The sequence below is a fragment of the Salvelinus fontinalis genome, chromosome 25, assembly GCF_029448725.1.
Source record: "Salvelinus fontinalis isolate EN_2023a chromosome 25, ASM2944872v1, whole genome shotgun sequence".
NCBI lineage: Eukaryota > Metazoa > Chordata > Actinopteri > Salmoniformes > Salmonidae > Salvelinus > Salvelinus fontinalis.
Window position 1 is genome coordinate 4,594,358 of NC_074689.1, and position 17,809 is coordinate 4,612,166.

At 44.8% G+C, this 17,809-nt stretch overlaps 1 protein-coding gene across 12 annotated transcripts in view; it reads right to left on the reverse strand.

The window, feature by feature from the left end:
• LOC129822781 (sickle tail protein-like) overlaps nt 1-17,809 on the reverse strand; it is a 259,380-nt gene that overhangs the window by 70,448 nt on the left and 171,123 nt on the right. Inside the window, exon 1 of one of the 12 annotated variants that reach the window (XM_055881193.1) lies at nt 6,877-7,253. The exons of the other annotated variants lie outside the window; for them this stretch is intronic. The gene's annotated coding sequence lies outside the window, so the exon portion shown is untranslated. Of the gene's footprint in view, nt 1-6,876; nt 7,254-17,809 lie in introns of those variants that run through there. 12 annotated transcript variants of the gene reach the window in all.

Below are 17,809 nucleotides of genomic sequence, written 5' to 3' on the forward strand. Positions count from 1 at the left end.
TATTTCCTACCGATTGGAGCAGCTAGCTAGAGGTGTCACTACAGACTGGGTTCGATCCCCGGCTGTATCACAACCGGCCGTGATCTGGAATCGCGCACAATTGGCCCAGCGTCGTTAGGGTAGGGTAGGGTTTGGTCGGGGTAGGCCGTCATTGTAAGTAAGAATTGGTTCTTAACTGACTTGCCTAGTTAAATAAAATTTAAATAAAAACATTTATTAAAAAAATGTCAGTTATGGAGAATCAGTGATTCTGACAGAGGTGAATCAGAACAGAAACCTGTCTAATAAGAACAATGATCTGTTGACTTCCAGTGTGACTGCAAAAACGCCTCTGCAAACAATGCTGTTGTGTATCATACCGGAGAATCCTGCTACATCAGTAGATTAGCTGGCCAGATTAGCTGAACTAGTCTGATTTCCTTGTGTGCATTGTGAGACTTGTGTGTGTAAAGACTTGTCTGTCTAGGGGTGTTATCAGGTCTGGTTCTGTCAAAAAAGGCTTATTCCACAGCCCTCATCCTGTCCCCCCGTCACCCCCCTTTCCTTCAGGATTAAACCCCAGGCACGGCGCCAATCTATGGGTCACTTGTCCCCTCAGCATCCCATCAACCCCAAACCTCCAGCTCCAGCCCCCACTTTAACACCCTACACCTCCCGGGATGGCAGGTCTGCACGTGTCTGTCGTTAACTCCTCAAGCCCTGCGGCTGTCGTTAGTTTCAGTCCGAGGAGTCATTCTGATCTGAAAGCGGCACTTGTGGAGGAGTGGCTGGAGAGGACCTGAGCAGAGACCATTAAATAGCCTCAGCTCCTGCCTCCTGTTCTGACAGCCGTCGAGACTGCTGAGAGGGGCTGATTAAAAACAGATGTCTGGACGGACACCTGCTCCACTGAGGTGATTGTGTGAATCGAGACACACAGGAATTAGAGCCATGACATGTCTCTTTATGAAAATACCACAGTATATCGGTTAGAGGGTTCGGAGGGATAAGAATGTGTTACCTTGTCTCATTCGAAGCTTTGGGGAGAGAGTCAAAATATATATCAAATATTGTTGGTTTTAACCAGTCCGTTGACATTGCAGTGTCATAACGAACTTTGCATTACAGCATAGTAGACTTGCAATCGTGTAAGACTTCTGTTAGGGACCTAGATTCCAAACTATTGCATCTCTGTTGACCGTACATTCACGTTATTAAATATGTAACACAGCAAAAAAAATCTGAAGAACATAGTACACACTCCAACTCTGAAAAACACAGTGAATAAAATCACATTTCAACTTTTTCCTGCATGTTGTTCGTGTTAGAGTTAAAGTTAAAAAAATGCAGAGGAAGCATTTCTTTCGCTTTCAGTGGATGATCGCAAATTCCAGCCAGAGAGAGAGCTGCTTCTCACTGTTATCTAGGTGACCTTGGAGTTAAGGAATAACATTGTAGCTGGGCCAGAAGCCTGGGGAGAGAGGTATGCAAGGGATCGGCCAAATGTTGCAAACATTGAATAAAGTCTTTGACGAGTCTCTGAGGGATGGGAGAAGATATACTCACTGGTATGAGTCACTCAATGAGTTTTATGGATTGTGATTCTGAATGTGACAGGTGGTAAACCCATGGATCTTCCAAAGAAAATATACAGACCCTGGCCTGTGTGGTTTAGTGGTTAGTGCCGCAGACCATGCCACACAAGTCGGCATGGGTTTGAATCCAACATTTGCCCTTTCATAAAATACTTTTGTAATATATTTTGGTAATAATTTGTCATGGACTACTCCAGTAAGCCTACCTGTTGATTACCAAGAGGCTGTCCACAGTGTTTATTTTGCCACCAAAACAATCCAAAAGGAATAGAGAGGGTTACTACCACAATGTGTCCACCACGCAACTGTGTCCAAGTCATTTTGTTTCCACCTGTAACGTGACCCCCCGCATCTGCGTCTAAGTCATTTTGTGTCCACCTTGCGACTGTGTCGGAACCATCCAGTGTATCACGTAACGTAGAGTGGCCTGGCCTGGCTGCGCACACAGCTCCAGACAGCTGTCCTAACATGGCGGCTGTAATCCCTCACACTGAGGACCAGGCCAGCCGTGGCCAGCCATGTCACAGCTCAGCTCCCTCATGGGGCGAAGGGTGTGTGTGTGTGTTTGTCTGCGTGTGTGTGTGTTTGCATGAGAGTGTGTGGGAGTAGAGAGGAGTGGTTAAGCATGCTCATCCAACACCCAGAGGAGAGGATGGGGCCGTGGGCAGCTATCTCATCTCCCTTGGATCTAGGTCTTTAAAGTCCGAATGAGTAGAGGAGGAAATGAAACCCCTCAGGTTTTGTTAGGAATCAGAGAGAGAAATTGAGTGCGAGTCATTCTGCACGGGGTTATCCACTTCCACTGTGCACAGAGAGGTATCTTCCTGACCGCTGTTTAACCTTGAAAAAAAGCACTCCTGTGAAATCTCAACCCAAAGCGAGATTACAAAGTATGTGCTTGCCGCTTCGCTATCCTGCACCGTATCCATGGTTGTTGCTCTTCCTGTCCGGACAACGATGTGACAACAGTAGCGTGGGAGAGAATGGCCTTAGTGGCTTTTCACTCTGCTAGTGATTTTTCTAGTCTGCACTGCTTTTCACAACGACAGTAATGTCGGACTAAGGTAGAGTTATGACATGATAGTTGATGAATGAGAGGGTTTGTGGTATGGATGCACGATATAAAATCGGTAAACATATCGGAATTGGACGATATTAGCTAAAAATGCCAACATCGGCATCGGCCCGATGTCTAGTTTAACGCTGATGTGCAAAACCGATGTCAAAGCTGACGTGCATACCTATACAACGTAGGTAGATGAAGTAATGACGCCACGAAAAAGACAGTGCGGCACGTGCAACACAGAATTCCTAACCTAGGCCACAATGTCTGCTATGTGGATCTATTCTGAAGTTTCAAAGGAAGATAACAAACAGGCTATAAGCAACGTTTGTGCTGTTATTATTTCCCAAGGAGGGGAGAAAGTGAAATCTTTCAATCCCACAAACCTAATTACTCATTTGAAAGTGCATCGCCCCCCGACGTTCAGCGACTACTTAGAACAAAAGCAGTAAAAAACTAAGGGCACACTTCCAACAGCTAAACAAGTTCAAGTCGTGCAGTCATTTGAAAGAGTAAGAACATTTCAGCGAGACAACTCAAAAGGTGAAATCCATTAACGCCAAGATAATGGAATTCATTGCCCTTGACAACCAACCGTTCTCCGTCGTGGATGATATTGGCTTTTGCCGACTTGTCGAGTACCTCGAGCCCCGGTACACACTACCAAGTAGGAGCTATTTTTCAGATGTTGCCCTACCGGAGTTACACAGTATTGTTGAAACGCACATCCATGAGCTACTTGCTATGGGCGTCACTGCTATTAGCTTCACGACTGACATTTGGACCAGCGATGTCAGCCCCATGGGCATGCGGAGTCTGACAGCACAGTGGGTCGACGAGGATTTCGTACTGAGGATAGTCGTATTGCATGCTCAAGAATGTGCTCGTTGTCATACTGCTGCTGCCATTTCAATGGCATTTGAGAACATGTTTGAAACATGAACAGACTCCTAGCTCAATTCGACCAACAGACTCGAGAACTAAGCTCATCAACTGCGTCTGCAGCAGACGTGATACCCCCTGTCATGGCATTGAATCGCCTGCTCAACAAAACTGCAGACACAGACCGTGGGATTAAAACTTGCAAAAGTACTGTACTAGAGGCTGTGAACAAGCGATTCGGTGGCATTCTCTCTGAGCCTCTTTACTGTGTCGCCACCATGCTCAATGCTACTTCGATGCAGACAAGGTTTACGTGAAATGTTACAGACACAGCTGGACAAGACGGAAACGGACACAGTGATCAGTGCGCACCGTGGAAGAGGACCCACGACAGAAGAGGCCACAGACAGACAGAGCTGAAAGATATATAGATTGTTTTACTGGTAATGGGGACATATGTAAATGCCAACAAAACAACTTTTTGGTCAGTGTGTGTGTTTCAACTATTTAACTGTACTAGAATGCTTAAAAGGCCCCTAAAATTGTAAATATTGGTTATCGGTACCAGGTTTTTTGGCAAGGAATATATCGGTATTGGACAAAAATGGCCTCTTTTAGCGCTAATTAATATGTAGGGAGGTAGCTCATTAGAATATTTGGGGGCGTGGTTTGTGGACAGCTCTTTTTGTGCAACCATGAGGGAGCGTATCATTCCAGTTCATGTAACCTGTTGTGTTATGCTATTAAATGGTATATATGACTATGGCTAGTGATGGTGATTTGTGAAAGATTCATGTATGGCCTTGTGTTAATTGAGAATAGGTGAAGAAGTCAGTAGTCCTTCATTTTCTCCCAAGTGACCCCTGACTGTTCCAGAGGTAACACACCTGATATAATTAGTTTAAAAACACAATAATAAGACCTAAGACCTATTGTATATCATATGGCTATTAAACCACAATACAAAACTCTGTATGGTTCTACTAAGAACCATACAAAAGGGTTTTACATTGCCCCCAAAAAGGTTGCAACCACAGCAGAACCATTTTATGGTGATATATAGAATCTTTATGGTTCTTTATATAAACAGTCATGTTCCATTTAGAACCTTATAAGCATGGTTCTTAGAAGAAACTTTTAAAAAAGGGTTCAGCTATGGTTGCAAGCCAAATGACCCTTATTTGGCACTATATGGAACCATTTGATTTTAGTGTACTAGTAAGTAGAAACAAACACAAACACACATATTTGTTGACTTGTCAAAGCTGTACTGAATCAGTTTGACAGACGCGCAACCGCAAGATTGTAGGCCCACAAGTGCAGAATAAATATACCAATGGTGTAACAGCCAAATTTAACAAGAGTGCACCAAGCTACTCAGCCTGGTCTCAGACTAGACGTAACACAGTTAAAGTAAACCCGGGACACTTCGTATAATATGTTACATTTGGTATGGTTACATCAAACAGATGGTTACCTAAGGCAAAAACGAAAGTAGGGTGGTTAGTCCTGATGGATGTGTGGGTGTATAACGCAAATGTCTAGCAACCCAAAGGTTGTGAGTTTGAATCTCCTCACAGACCACTTTGGAATTTCTGATAATTAGCAACTTCAACTACATACCACTGTTGATCTAAACTCAGCAAAAAAAGAAACTTCCCTTTTTCAGGACCCTGTCTTTCAAAGATAATTCATGAAAATCCAAATAACTTCACAGATCTTCATTGTAAAGGGTTTAAACACCATTTTACCATGCTATTCAATGAACCATAAACAATTAGAATACATTCACCTGTGGAATGGTCTTTAGACACTAACAGCTTACAGACGGTAGGCAATTAAGGTCACAGTTATGAAAACTTAGGACACTAAAGAGGCCTTTCTACTGACTCTGAAAAACACCAAAAGAAAGATTTCCAGGGTCCCTGCTCATCTGCATGAACGTGCCTTAGGCATGCTGCAAGGAGGCATGAGGACTGCAGATGTGGCCAGAATAAATTGCAATGTCCGTACTGTGAGACGCCTAAGCGCTACAGGGAGACAGGACGGACAGCTGATCCTGGATCTCAATCCCATTGAGCACGTCTGGGACCTGTTGGATCGGAGGGTGAAGGCTAGGGCCAATCCCCCCAGAAATGTACGGGAACTTCCAGGTGCCTTGGTGGAAGAGTGGGGTAACATCTCACAGCAAGAACTGGCAAATCTGGTGCAGTCCATGAGGAGGAGATGCACTGCAGTACTTAATGCAGCTGGTGGCCACACCAGATACTGACTGTTACTTTTAATTTTGACCGCCCCTTTGTTCAGGGACACATTATTCCATTTTTGTTAGTCACATGTCTGTGTAACTTGTTCAGTTTATGTCTCAGTTGTTGAATCTTATGTTCATACAAATATTTACACATGTTAAGTTTGCTGTAAATAAAACGCAGTTGACAGTGAGAGGACGTTTCTTATCTTGCCGAGTTTACTTTGCAACTACTTAGCATCTTAGCTAACTCTTCCCCTAACCCTAGCTAACCCTAACCTTAAGGTTCGAACTCACAACCTGTGGGTTTTTAGACGTTTGCGTTACACGCCTACACATCCACACCGACCATCCACCCTACTTTTGATTTTGCCTTAAGTAACCGTACCAAACGTAACATAACATACTAATTTATATTTTCTGGATATACATGTACTATGTTACGTCTAGTCTATGAGACCAGACTGGACACCTACTACCATACCCCGTTCAAAAGCACTTAAATATGTTGCCTTGCACATACACAAGGCTTAAAAATCATTCTTTAACTGGTCTCCTCCCCTTAATCTACACTGATTTAACTGATGACATCCATAAGTGATCATAGTTTTCACCTGGTCAGTCTGTCATGGAAGGAGTAAGAGTTCCTAATGTTTTGTACACTCAGTGTTTAGCAATTCAATATCAGCCCGCACGATGACGATCTCACGTCTCTTGCGTTTATAAACGTATTGAGAAACTCCAGCGCACCACAATATTAATTCCGTAGCCTGCATTTGCATGAATGTGATTAATACAAAACCAAAATAGAACGTCAGAAAATTTCTTGTTCCAGCTTTATAACACTCAAGTGCCAACTTTTTCAACATCCGATTCCGCCCCGGTGTGAGCATCTGATAACCCACCATTCCTTGTCTTGGTTCAAGTATGCACCACGGTTCAGATAAATAACATTAGAATACAAACTATTGCTAAATGAGCGCATTCATAGATTCTACCGTATTCGCATAACATGCACGTTTCAAGAGGTACAGTGCACGGCCGCATGTTTGAATTGATCTAAGAATGCGAAAAAACGCGCACAAAACATAAGAGAATGAATAGCCTACCTTTGTTCAAACTGCGAAGAAGAACGTTTATTGGCGCCTTTGTCAGAATGTGATTATTTGTATTTCCATGCAGAATTCAGACAGGTGAGAAAGAGCCATGAGTTCGGACAATCCTCTTCCATGCAACTTCAGCGAGTTCATACGTTATTTCATTTACATACGAGCTCCACTCTCTCGACTCCAACAGGCACTTACATGAAAACTGAGCCTCTCAAGCGGTAACATCAAGAGTCTTCAAAATAACTTTAACTCCACCCATTTCAAAGCTGAATTTACCTGTATGACTACAATATCTGAAAATGTGTTTCCTTTCCTATTTTAAGTTAATATATATGCAATGTAGGGTCTTAATTTGATCACCAAGTTAAATGTAAAAGTTGTAGTGCATTTGAGGTATAAAAAGATTTGAGGTTTCGACTTTGAAATTTGAATTGATTTTCCCTTATGAAAAATGTCCATTAATTATAATTCAGTTCCTGCTGCAGGATTATTTTTCTGTTGTCGCAAACAAGCTCAAATTAAGATCTTACATCTGTAGAGAGGCAACTAGCCTCATGTTGCTGAAATATATATTAGAGTTTGGCTCACTCAATGATACACACCTGTCCCAGTATTGTAACCTTAACCTTAACCCTAACATAAAAACAAAGGCAAACTACTTCTAAAAATATGCTAATAAATAGCGACCAAAACGAAGTGCTCAGATGCATATGATTTCCAGTGGATCAACATTGCTGCTCAGGGGTTGAGTAGAGCTGAAGGATGGGACTAAAAATAACTATTCTGTGTACGTAAAATGTATATAGTATGCACAATGCATTCGGAAAGGATTCAGACCCCTTGACTTTTTCCACATTTTGTTAATTACAGCCTTATTCTAAAATTGATTCAATAGTCCCCCCCCCCCTCTTCAATTTACACACAATACCCCATAATGACAAAGCAAAAACAGTTTGTTAGAAATGTTTGCAAATTTATTAAAAATAAAAAGCAAATATCACATTTACCTAAGTATTCATAGCCTTTACTCAGTACTTTGTTGAAGCACCTTTGGCAGTGATTACAGTGTCAAGTCTTTTTGGGTATGATGCTACAAGCTTGGCGCACCTGTATTTGGGGAGTTTCTCCCCTTCTCTGCAGATCCTCTCAAGCTCTCTCAGGTTGGATGGGAAGCGTCGCTGCAAAGCTATTTCTTGGTCTCTCCAGATTGGGTTCAAGTCCGGGCTCTGGCTGAGCCACTCAAGCACATCCAGAGACTTGTCACAAAGCCACTCCTATGTTGTCTTAGCTGTGTGCTTAGGGTTGTTGTCCTGTTGGAAGGTGAACCTTCAACCCAGTCTGAGGTCCTGAGCAGGTTTTCATCAAGCATATCTCTGTACTTTGCTCTGTTCATCTTTCCCTCGATCCTGACTAGTCTCCCAGTCCCTGCCACTGAAAAACATCCCCACAACATGCTGCCACCACCATACATACCGTAGGGATGGCGCAAGGTTTCCTCCAGACATGACGCTTGGAATTCAGGCCAAAGAGTTCAATCTTGGTTTCATCAGACCAGAGAATCTTGTTTCTCATGGTCTGAGAGTCTTTTGGTGCCTTTTGGCAAACTCCAAGCAGAATGTCGTGTGCCTTTTACTGAGGAGTGGATTCCATCTGGCCACTACCATAAAAGGCCTGATTGGTGGAGTGCTGCAGAGATGGTTGTCCTTCTGGAAGGTTCCCCCATCTCTGCAGAGGAACTTTGGAGCTCTGTCAGAGTGAGCATCGGGTTCTTGGTCACCTCCCTGACCAAGGCCCTTTTCTCTTGATTGCTCAGTTTGGCTGGACGGCCAGCTCTAGGAAGAGTCTTGGTGATTCCTAACTTCTTCCATTTAAGAATGATTTAGGCCACTGTGTTCTTTGGGACCTTCAATGCTGCAGAAATATTTTAGTACCCGTCCCAAGATCTGTGTCTTGACAAAATCCTGTCTCGGAGCTCTACGGACAATTCCTTCAACCTCATGGCTTTTTTGCTCTGACATGCCCTGTCATCTGTGGGACCTTATATAGACATGTTTGCCTTGCCAAATCATGTCCAATCAATTGAATTTACCACAGGTGGACTCCACTCAAGTTGTAGAAACATCTCAAGGATGATCAATGGAAACAGGATGCACGTGAGCTCAATTTCGAGTCTCATAGCAAAGGGTCTGAATACCTATGTAAATAAGGTATTTCTGTTTTTAATATTTTATAAATTTGCTAACATTTCTTAAAACCTGTTTTCCCATTGTCATTATGGGATATTGTGTGTAGATTGATGAGGAAAAACATGTATTTAATACATTTTAGAATAAGGCTGTAACGTAACAAAATGTGGAAAAAGTCAAGGGGTCTGAATATTTCCCGAATGCACTGTATAAGCTGGAAGTAGAATCCTAAGAGTTGTTGTCCATTAGTTTACTCCAATTAGGGGAGCGATGGCCGAGTTAGGGGAAAATAATAAAGGAAAATATATTTAAAAATATATACAGTATATATATATTATAGATACAGTACCAGTCAAAAGTTTGGACAAACTTACTCATTCAAGGGTTTTTCTTGATATGTATTATCTACATTGTAGAATTATAGTGAAGAAAAACTATGAAATAACACATATGGAATCATGTAGTAACCAAAAAAGTGTTAAACAAATCAAAATATATTTTCTATATGAATTTCTTCAAAGTAGCCACCCTGTGCCTTGATGACAGCTTTGCACACTCTTGGCATTCTCTCAAACAGCTTCATGAGGTAGTCACCTGGAATTCATTTCAATTAACAGGTGTGCTTTATTAAAAGTTAATTTGTGGAATTTCTTTCCTTCTTATTGTGTTTGGGCCAATCAGTTGTCTTGTGACAAGGTAGGGGTGGTATACAGAAGATAGCCCTATTTGGTAAAAGACCAAGTCCATATTATGGCAAGAACAGCTCCCGAGTGGCGCAGCTGTCTAAGGCACTGCATCTCAGTGCTTGAGGACTCACTACTGGTTCGATTCCAGGCTGTCATTGTAAATAACAATTTGCTCTTTATTGACTTGCCTAGTTAAATAAAGGTTTAATAAAAAATAAAAAGCAAAGAGAAACGACAGTCCATCATTACTTTAAGATATGAATGTCAGTCAATCCGGAACATTTCAAGAACTTTAAACATTTCTTTGTGCAGTCGCAAAAACCATCAAGCGCTATGATGAAACTGGCTCTCATGAGGACCGCCACAGGAAAGGAAGACCCAGAGTTACCTCTGCTGCAGAGGATAAGTTCATTAGAGTAACCAGCCTCAGAAATGGCAGCCAAAACAAATGCTTCACAGAGTTCAAGTAACAGACACATCTTAACATCAACTGTTCAGAGGAGACTGCGTGAATCAGGCCTTCATGGTCGAATTGCGGCAAAGCAGCCACTACTAAGGGACACCAATAATAAGAAGAGACTTGCTTGGGCCAAGAAACTGTAGAGCAATGGACATTAAACCGGTGAAAATTTGTCCTTTGGTCTGATGAGTCCAAATGTGCTATTTTTGGTTGCAACCGCCGTGTCTTTGTGAGACGCAGAGTAGGTGAACAGATGATCTCTGCATGTGTGGTTCCAACCGTGAAGCATGGAGGAGGAGATGTGATGGTGTGGGGGTGCTTTGCTGGTGACACTGTCAGGGATTTATTTATAATTCAAGGCACACTTAACCAGCATGGCTACCACAGCATTCTGCAGCGATACACCATCCCATCTGGTTTGCGCTTAGTGGGACTATAATTTGTTTTTCAACAGGACAATGACCCAACACACCTCCAGGCTGTGTAATGGCTATTTGACCAAGACGGAAAGTGATGGAGTGCTGCATCAAATGACCTGGCCTTCACAATCACCCGACCTCAACCCAATTGAGATGGTTTAGGATGAGTTGAAGCTCAGAGTGAAGGAAATGCAGTCAACAAGTACTCAGCATATGTGGGAACTCCTTCAAGACGGTTGGAAAAGTATTCCAGGTGATGCTGGTTGAGAGAATGCCAAGAGTGTGCAAAGCTGTCATCAAGGCAAAGGGTGGCTACTTTGAATAATCAAAAATATATTTTGATTGATTTTGATTTGTTTTAACACTACATTTAACACTACTACATGATTCCATACGTGTTATTTCACAGTTTTGTCTTCATGTCTTCACTATTATTCTACAATGTAAAATGAAGGAAAAACCCTTGAATGAGTAGGTGTGTCCAAACTTGACTGGTACTGTATTTACAAAAAAAATATATCGGGGATTGAAAGTGATGCAGACAACTACATTGATGGAAGCCACAATCTATCTCCAATATTAAAGCTGTTCTCCCCCACCCCCCACAAAATTAACATCGCTGCTCAAATTGTTGAGGTTTGTTGTCTTGAATTGCAATGATTGCTGTCTCATAAAATCTTATTCATGGATAATCAATCATAATGGGCAGAAAATGCAGAATGCATACCAATTCGCATGTACACACACACGCACAGCCAGTACACCCTCATGACTTAGTGCCCGGCTCACATTTATCTCTATTGTTTTGACTATAAAGCCAGGTGACCACACCCTTTTGTCTCATCTGAACCACAAACAGAGAGGACAGGTGAACCAAAGGTCTGAGGTTCTACTGTTCCTTCCCCCAAACCTTCTGCTTGGCCAAGTTGCCCCAAGGGTGATACGGCAACATTGATACATTCTTCATTGTCTAAAGCGGCGATGTCAAACCGCATTCGGTCATCACTGAGGTCTGGAGGGACGCACTTAAAATGTTATACATTTCCTCGCCGTGAAAATGTGCAAAACATTTTCCTCTTTCCACCGCGTTTGGAATTTTTGATACTATACAGTGCCTTGCCAAAGTATTCAGACTCCTTGGATTTCTTCACATTTCATTACAAAGTGTTACAAAGTGGGATTAAAAATTGAGTCCCTACATGTTAGAAACACCTTTGGCAGCAATTACAGCTGTTTGTCTTCTTGGGTAAGTCTCTAAGAGCTTTGCCAAGTATTCTTTTAAAAACTCTTCAAGCTCTGTCAAGATGTTGGGGATCATAGCTAGACAGTAATTTTCCAGTCTTGCCATAGTATTTCAAGCAGATTTAAGTGTAAAAGGTAACTTGATAAGGAACATCCACTGTCTTCTTGGTAAGCAACTCCAGGGTAGATTCGGCCTTGTGTTTATTGTTCGGCTGAAAGATGGCAGTGTCTGGTGTAAAGCAGACCGATTTTGGTTTTGCTCTAGGATTTTACCTGTGCTTAGCCCTATCCCGTTTCTTTTTTATCCTGAAAAACTCCCCAGTATGTGCCGATGTCAAGCATACCCACACCATGATGTTTGAAAATTAGGAGGCAGTTACTCAGTTATGTGTTGTGTTGGATTTGCTCCAAACATAGGGCTTTGCATTTAGGCCAAAAAGTTTTGGTGCAGGTACAGCCAACTAGCGCATAAAATAATATTGTGATATTGGGGTGATATTGGGGTGGCCTAGCCAGTCTCCAGATCTCAACCCCATAGAAAATCTTTGGAGGGAGTTGAAAGTCCGTGTTGCCCAGCAACAGCCCCAAAACATCACTGCTCTAGAGGAGATCTGCATGGAGGAATAGGCCAAAATACCAGCAACAGTGTGTGAAAACCTTGTGAAGACTTACAGAAAACGTTTGACCTCTGTCATTTCCAACAAAGGGTATATAACAGAGTATTGAGATAAACTTTTGTTATTGACCAAATACTTATTTTCCACCATAATTTGCAAATAAATTAATTAAAAATCCTACAACGTGATTTTCTGGATTTTTTCCCCAAATTTTGTCTGTCATAGTTGAAGTGTACCTATGATGAAAATTACAGGCCTCTCTCATCTTTTTAAGTGGGAGAACTTGCACAATTGGTGGCTGACTAAATACTTTTTTGCCCCACTGTATATATACTTTATACACTTTTTGTTTTTACTCAAACACCCCGCAGGCCATATTGAATGAGCTTGCGGGTAAAATGTTGAACCTTTTACTGCAGTGGGCTGAATCAGGGTCACACAGAGTGTTTCTTGGTAGTCTTAAACAAATCTACTTTGAAACACAAGTATTAACCTGACACACGTGGTTATGGGCTTAAAAAAGAAGACACCTGTACCATGTCAGATATAGAATTGAAATGTATTCAATTTTGAGTTTGCATCCCAATATTACACTTATTTTTTATTTTATTTTTTATTATACATCACAAAAGCCTGAAAAAATGTTTAGAAAAAGAAAATTGACATGAAAAAAAAAAAATCTGTCGTAAAATTATGGAATTGTTACAAATATTAATAATATTCCACCCATGAGTCTAAAGAGTGTGCTTTTGGTCAATGACAGCAGGAAAGGACTACCACACCTGGTCTAAAGACTCAATCTGAGTCACAAAGGGCTACCACACTCTTAGCCGTAGAGAAATGCCTATTGAAATTCTTGATTATCGTGGATTTATCAGTGGTGACAGTGTTTCCTAGGCTCAGTGCAGTGGGCAGCTGGGAGGAGATACTCTTATTCTCCATGGACTTTACAGCGTCCCAAAACTTTTTGGAATTAGTGCTGCAGGATGCAAATTTCTGTTTGAAAAATCTGGCCTTTGCTTTCCTAACTGACGGTGTGAATTGGTTCCTCACTTCCCTGAAAAGTTGCATATCACGGGGACTATTCAATGCTAGTGCAGTACGCCACAGGGTGTTTTTGTGCTGGTCAAGAGCAGTCAAGTCTCGAGTGAAAGAAGGGCTATATCTGTTCTTAGTTCTACATTTTTTGAAAGGGGCTTGCTTATTTAAGATGGTGAGGAAAGCACTTTTAAAGAACAACCAGGCATCCTCTACTGACGGGATAAGGTCAATATCCTTCCAGGATACCCGGGCCAGGTCGATTAGAAAGGCCTGCTCGCAGAAGTGTTTAAGGGAGCGTTTGACAGTGATGAGGGGTGGTCACATCGCAGGCAATGAGGCAGTGATTGCTGAGATCCTGGTTGAAAACAGCAGAGGTGTATTTAGAGGGCAATATGATATCTATGAGGGTGCCTGTAACAGTCCTGACCTGTTTTATGTTGTTTTTTATGTGTTTATGGTCAGGGCATGTGTTTTGGGTGGGCAGTCTATGTTATCTGTTTCTATGTTGGTTTTGGGTTACCTGGTATGGCTCTTGATTAGAGGCAGGTGGTTTGCGTTTTCCTCTAATTAAGAGTCATATTTAGGTAGGGCGTTCTCACTGTTTGTTTGTGGGTGATTGTCTCCTGTGATGTCTCTCGTGTTGTCGATGTTATTCACTTACGGGGCTGTTTGGCTGTAACGTTCCTGTCCGTGAGTCAACATTTAGTGATTTGAGTTTATGTTCAGGTTTCGTTCTACGTCGTTTTCTTGTTTTTGTAAAGTTTGGTAAAGTGTTTGTTTTCGTGTTGCCATCATTATTCAGTTTTGTCGTTTATAAATAAAAAGATGGCTTATTTCCCTGAAGCTGCGTATTGGTCTGAAGATCCTTCTCTCCTCACCTCGTCCGAGGATGAGGAGAGCGACAGCCTTAACAGAATCACCCACCACGCTAAGACCAAGCGGTATGGGAATGCTCTACGGAGCAACAAGGACTCCTGGACTTGGGAGGAGATCCTGGACGGTAGAGGACCTTGGGCTCAACCAGGGGAATATCGCCGTCCAAAGGAGGAGTTGGAAGCAGCGAAGGCTGAGAGGCGCTGGTATGAGGAGGCAGCGCGACGACGCGGTTGGGAGCCCGTGAGTCAGACCAAAAAATTTCTTGGGGGGGGGCACACGAGGAGTGTGGCAAAGCCGGGTAGGATACCCGAGCCAACTCCCCGTGCTTACCGTGGAGGTAGAAGGCGTCGTACTGGTAAGACACCGTGTTATGCGGTAAAGCGCACGGTGTCCCCAGTACGCGTGCTTAGCCCAGTGCGGGCTATTCCACCTTGCCGCACTGGGAGGGCTAGGTTGGGCATCGAGCCGGATGTCATGAAGCCGGCCCAACGTATCTGGCCTCCAGTACGTCTCCTCGGGCCGGCGTACATGGCACCAGCCTTACAGGTGGTGTCCCCGGTTCGCCTGCATAGGCCAGTGCGGGCTATTCCACCTCGCCGCACTGGCAGGGCTACGGGGATCATTCAACCTGGTAGGGTTGGGGAGGCTCGGTGCTCAAGAGCACGTGTCCTCCTTCACGGTCCGGTAGACCCGGTGCCACCTCCATGTACCAGTCCTCCGGTGGCAGCCCCCCGTACCAGGCTGTCTCTCCGGGTTCTCTCTCCTGCTGTTTCCTCCTCTCCAGCGCAGCCAGTGCCTAGACCACGCACCAGGCTGTCTCTCCTTCTCCTCCCTACAGAGCCATCCGTCTCCCCAGCGCCATCTGAGCCATTCGTCTCCCCAGCGCCATCTGAGCCATCCGTCTCCCCAGCGCCATCTGAGCCATCCGTCTCCCCAGCGCCATCTGAGCCATCCGTCTCCCCAGCGCCGTCTGAGCCATCCGTCTGCCATGAGCCTGCAAAGCCGCCCGTCTGTCATGAGCCTGCAAAGCCGCCCGTCTGCCATGAGCCTACAGAGCCGTCCGCCAGACAGGAGCCGCTAGAGCCGCCCGCCAGACAGGAGCCGCTAGAGCCGCCCGCCAGACAGGATCTGCCAGAGCCGCCCGCCAGACAGGATCTGCCAGAGCCGCCAACCAGACAGGATCTGCCAGAGCCGCCAACCAGACAGGATCTGCCAGAGCCGCCAACCAGACAGGATCTGCCAGAGCCGCCAACCAGACAGGATCTGCCAGAGCCGCCAACCAGACAGGATCTGCCAGAGCCGCCAGCGAGCCATGACCAGCCAGAGCCGTCCTGCCATGACCAGCCAGAGCCGTCCTGCCATGACCAGCCAGAGCCGTCCTGCCATGACCAGCCAGAGCCGTCCAGCCAGGACCTGCCAGAGCCGTCCAGCCAGGACCTGCCAGAGCCGTCCAGCCAGGACCTGCCAGAGCCGTCCAGCCAGGACCTGCCAGAGCCGTCCAGCCAGGACCTGCCAGAGCCGTCCAGCCAGGACCTGCCAGAGCCGTCCAGCCAGGACCTGCCAGAGCCGTCCTGCTATGACCTGCCAGAGCCGTCCAGCCAGGACCTGCCAGAGCCGTCCAGCCAGGACCTGCCAGAGCCGTCCAGCCAGGACCTGCCAGAGTCCCTCAGCCTGCATAGACCTGCCAGAGTCCCTCAGCCAGGATCTGCCAGAGTTTATCAGCCGGGACCTGCCCCTTGTCCCGGTGTTGCCCCTTGTCCCGGTGCTGCCCCTTGTCCCGGTGCTGCCCCTTGTCCCGGTGCTGCCCCTTGTCCCGGTGCTGCCCCTTGTCCCGGTGCTGCCCCTTATTCCGGTGCTGGTCCTTATCCTGGTGCTGCCCCTTGTCCCGGTGCTACCCCTTGTCCCGGTGCTACCCCTTGTCCCGGTGCTGCCCCTTGTCCCGGTGCTGGCCGTTTATTTAGGGGAAGGTAGTTTTAGGGTGGTCATTGGAAGGGGTAGACAGAAGAGGGGAGTGACTATGGTGGTGTGGGGACAGCGTCCAGAGCCGGAGCCACCACCGTGGTCACCTGCCCACCCAGACCCTCCCCTGGACTTTGTGCTGGTGCGCCCGGCGTTCGCACCTTGAGGGGGGGGTTCTGTAACAGTCCTGACCTGTTTTATGTTGTTTTTTATGTGTTTATGGTCAGGGCATGTGTTTTGGGTGGGCAGTCTATGTTATCTGTTTCTATGTTGGTTTTGGGTTACCTGGTATGGCTCTTGATTAGAGGCAGGTGGTTTGCGTTTTCCTCTAATTAAGAGTCATATTTAGGTAGGGCGTTCTCACTGTTTGTTTGTGGGTGATTGTCTCCTGTGATGTCTCTCGTGTTGTCGATGTTATTCACTTACGGGGCTGTTTGGCTGTTCGTGCGTTTAGATGTAACGTTCCTGTCCGTGAGTCAACATTTAGTGATGTGAGTTTATGTTCAGGTTTCGTTCTACGTCGTTTTCTTGTTTTTGTAAAGTTTGGTAAAGTGTTTGTTTTCGTGTTGCCATCATTATTCAGTTTTGTCGTTTATAAATAAAAAGATGGCTTATTTCCCTGAAGCTGCGTATTGGTCTGAAGATCCTTCTCTCCTCACCTCGTCCGAGGATGAGGAGAGCGACAGCCTTAACAGTGCCCATGTTTACGGATTTGGGGTTGTACCTGGTAGGTTCCTTGATAATTTGTGTGAGATTGAGAGCCTCTAGCTTAGATTGTAGGACAGCCAGGGTGTTAAGCATATCCCAATTTAGGTCACCTAGCAGTACAAACTCTGACGATAGATGGGGGGGCAATCAATTCACATATGGTGTCCAGGGCACAGCTGGGAGCTGAGGGGGGTCTATAACAAGCGGCAACAGTGAGGGACTTATTTCTGGAGAGATGGATAATTAAAAGTAGAAGCTCAAACTGTTTGGGCATAGACCTAGATAGCATGACAGAACTCTGTAGGCTATCTCTACAGTAGATTGCAATTCCGGCCCCTTTAGCAGTTCTGTCTTGATGGAAAATGTTGTAATTGGGGATGGAAATTTCAGAATATTTGGTGGCCTTCCTAAGCCAGGATTCAGACACGGCTAGGACATCAGTGTTGGCGCAGTGTGCTAAAGCAGTGAATAAAGCAAACTTAGGGAGGAGGCTTCTGATGTTAACATGCATGAACCCAAGGCTTTTACGGTTGCAGAAGTCAACAAATGAGAGCGCCTGGGCAATGGGAGTGGTGCAGGGGGCTGCAGGCCTGGGTTAACCTCTACATCACCAGAGGAACAGAGGAGGAGTAGGATGAGGGTACGGCTAAAGGCTATAAGAACTGGTTGTCTAGTGCGTTTTGAACAGAGAATAAAAGGAGCAGATTTCTGGGTGTGGTAGGATAGATTCAGGGCATAG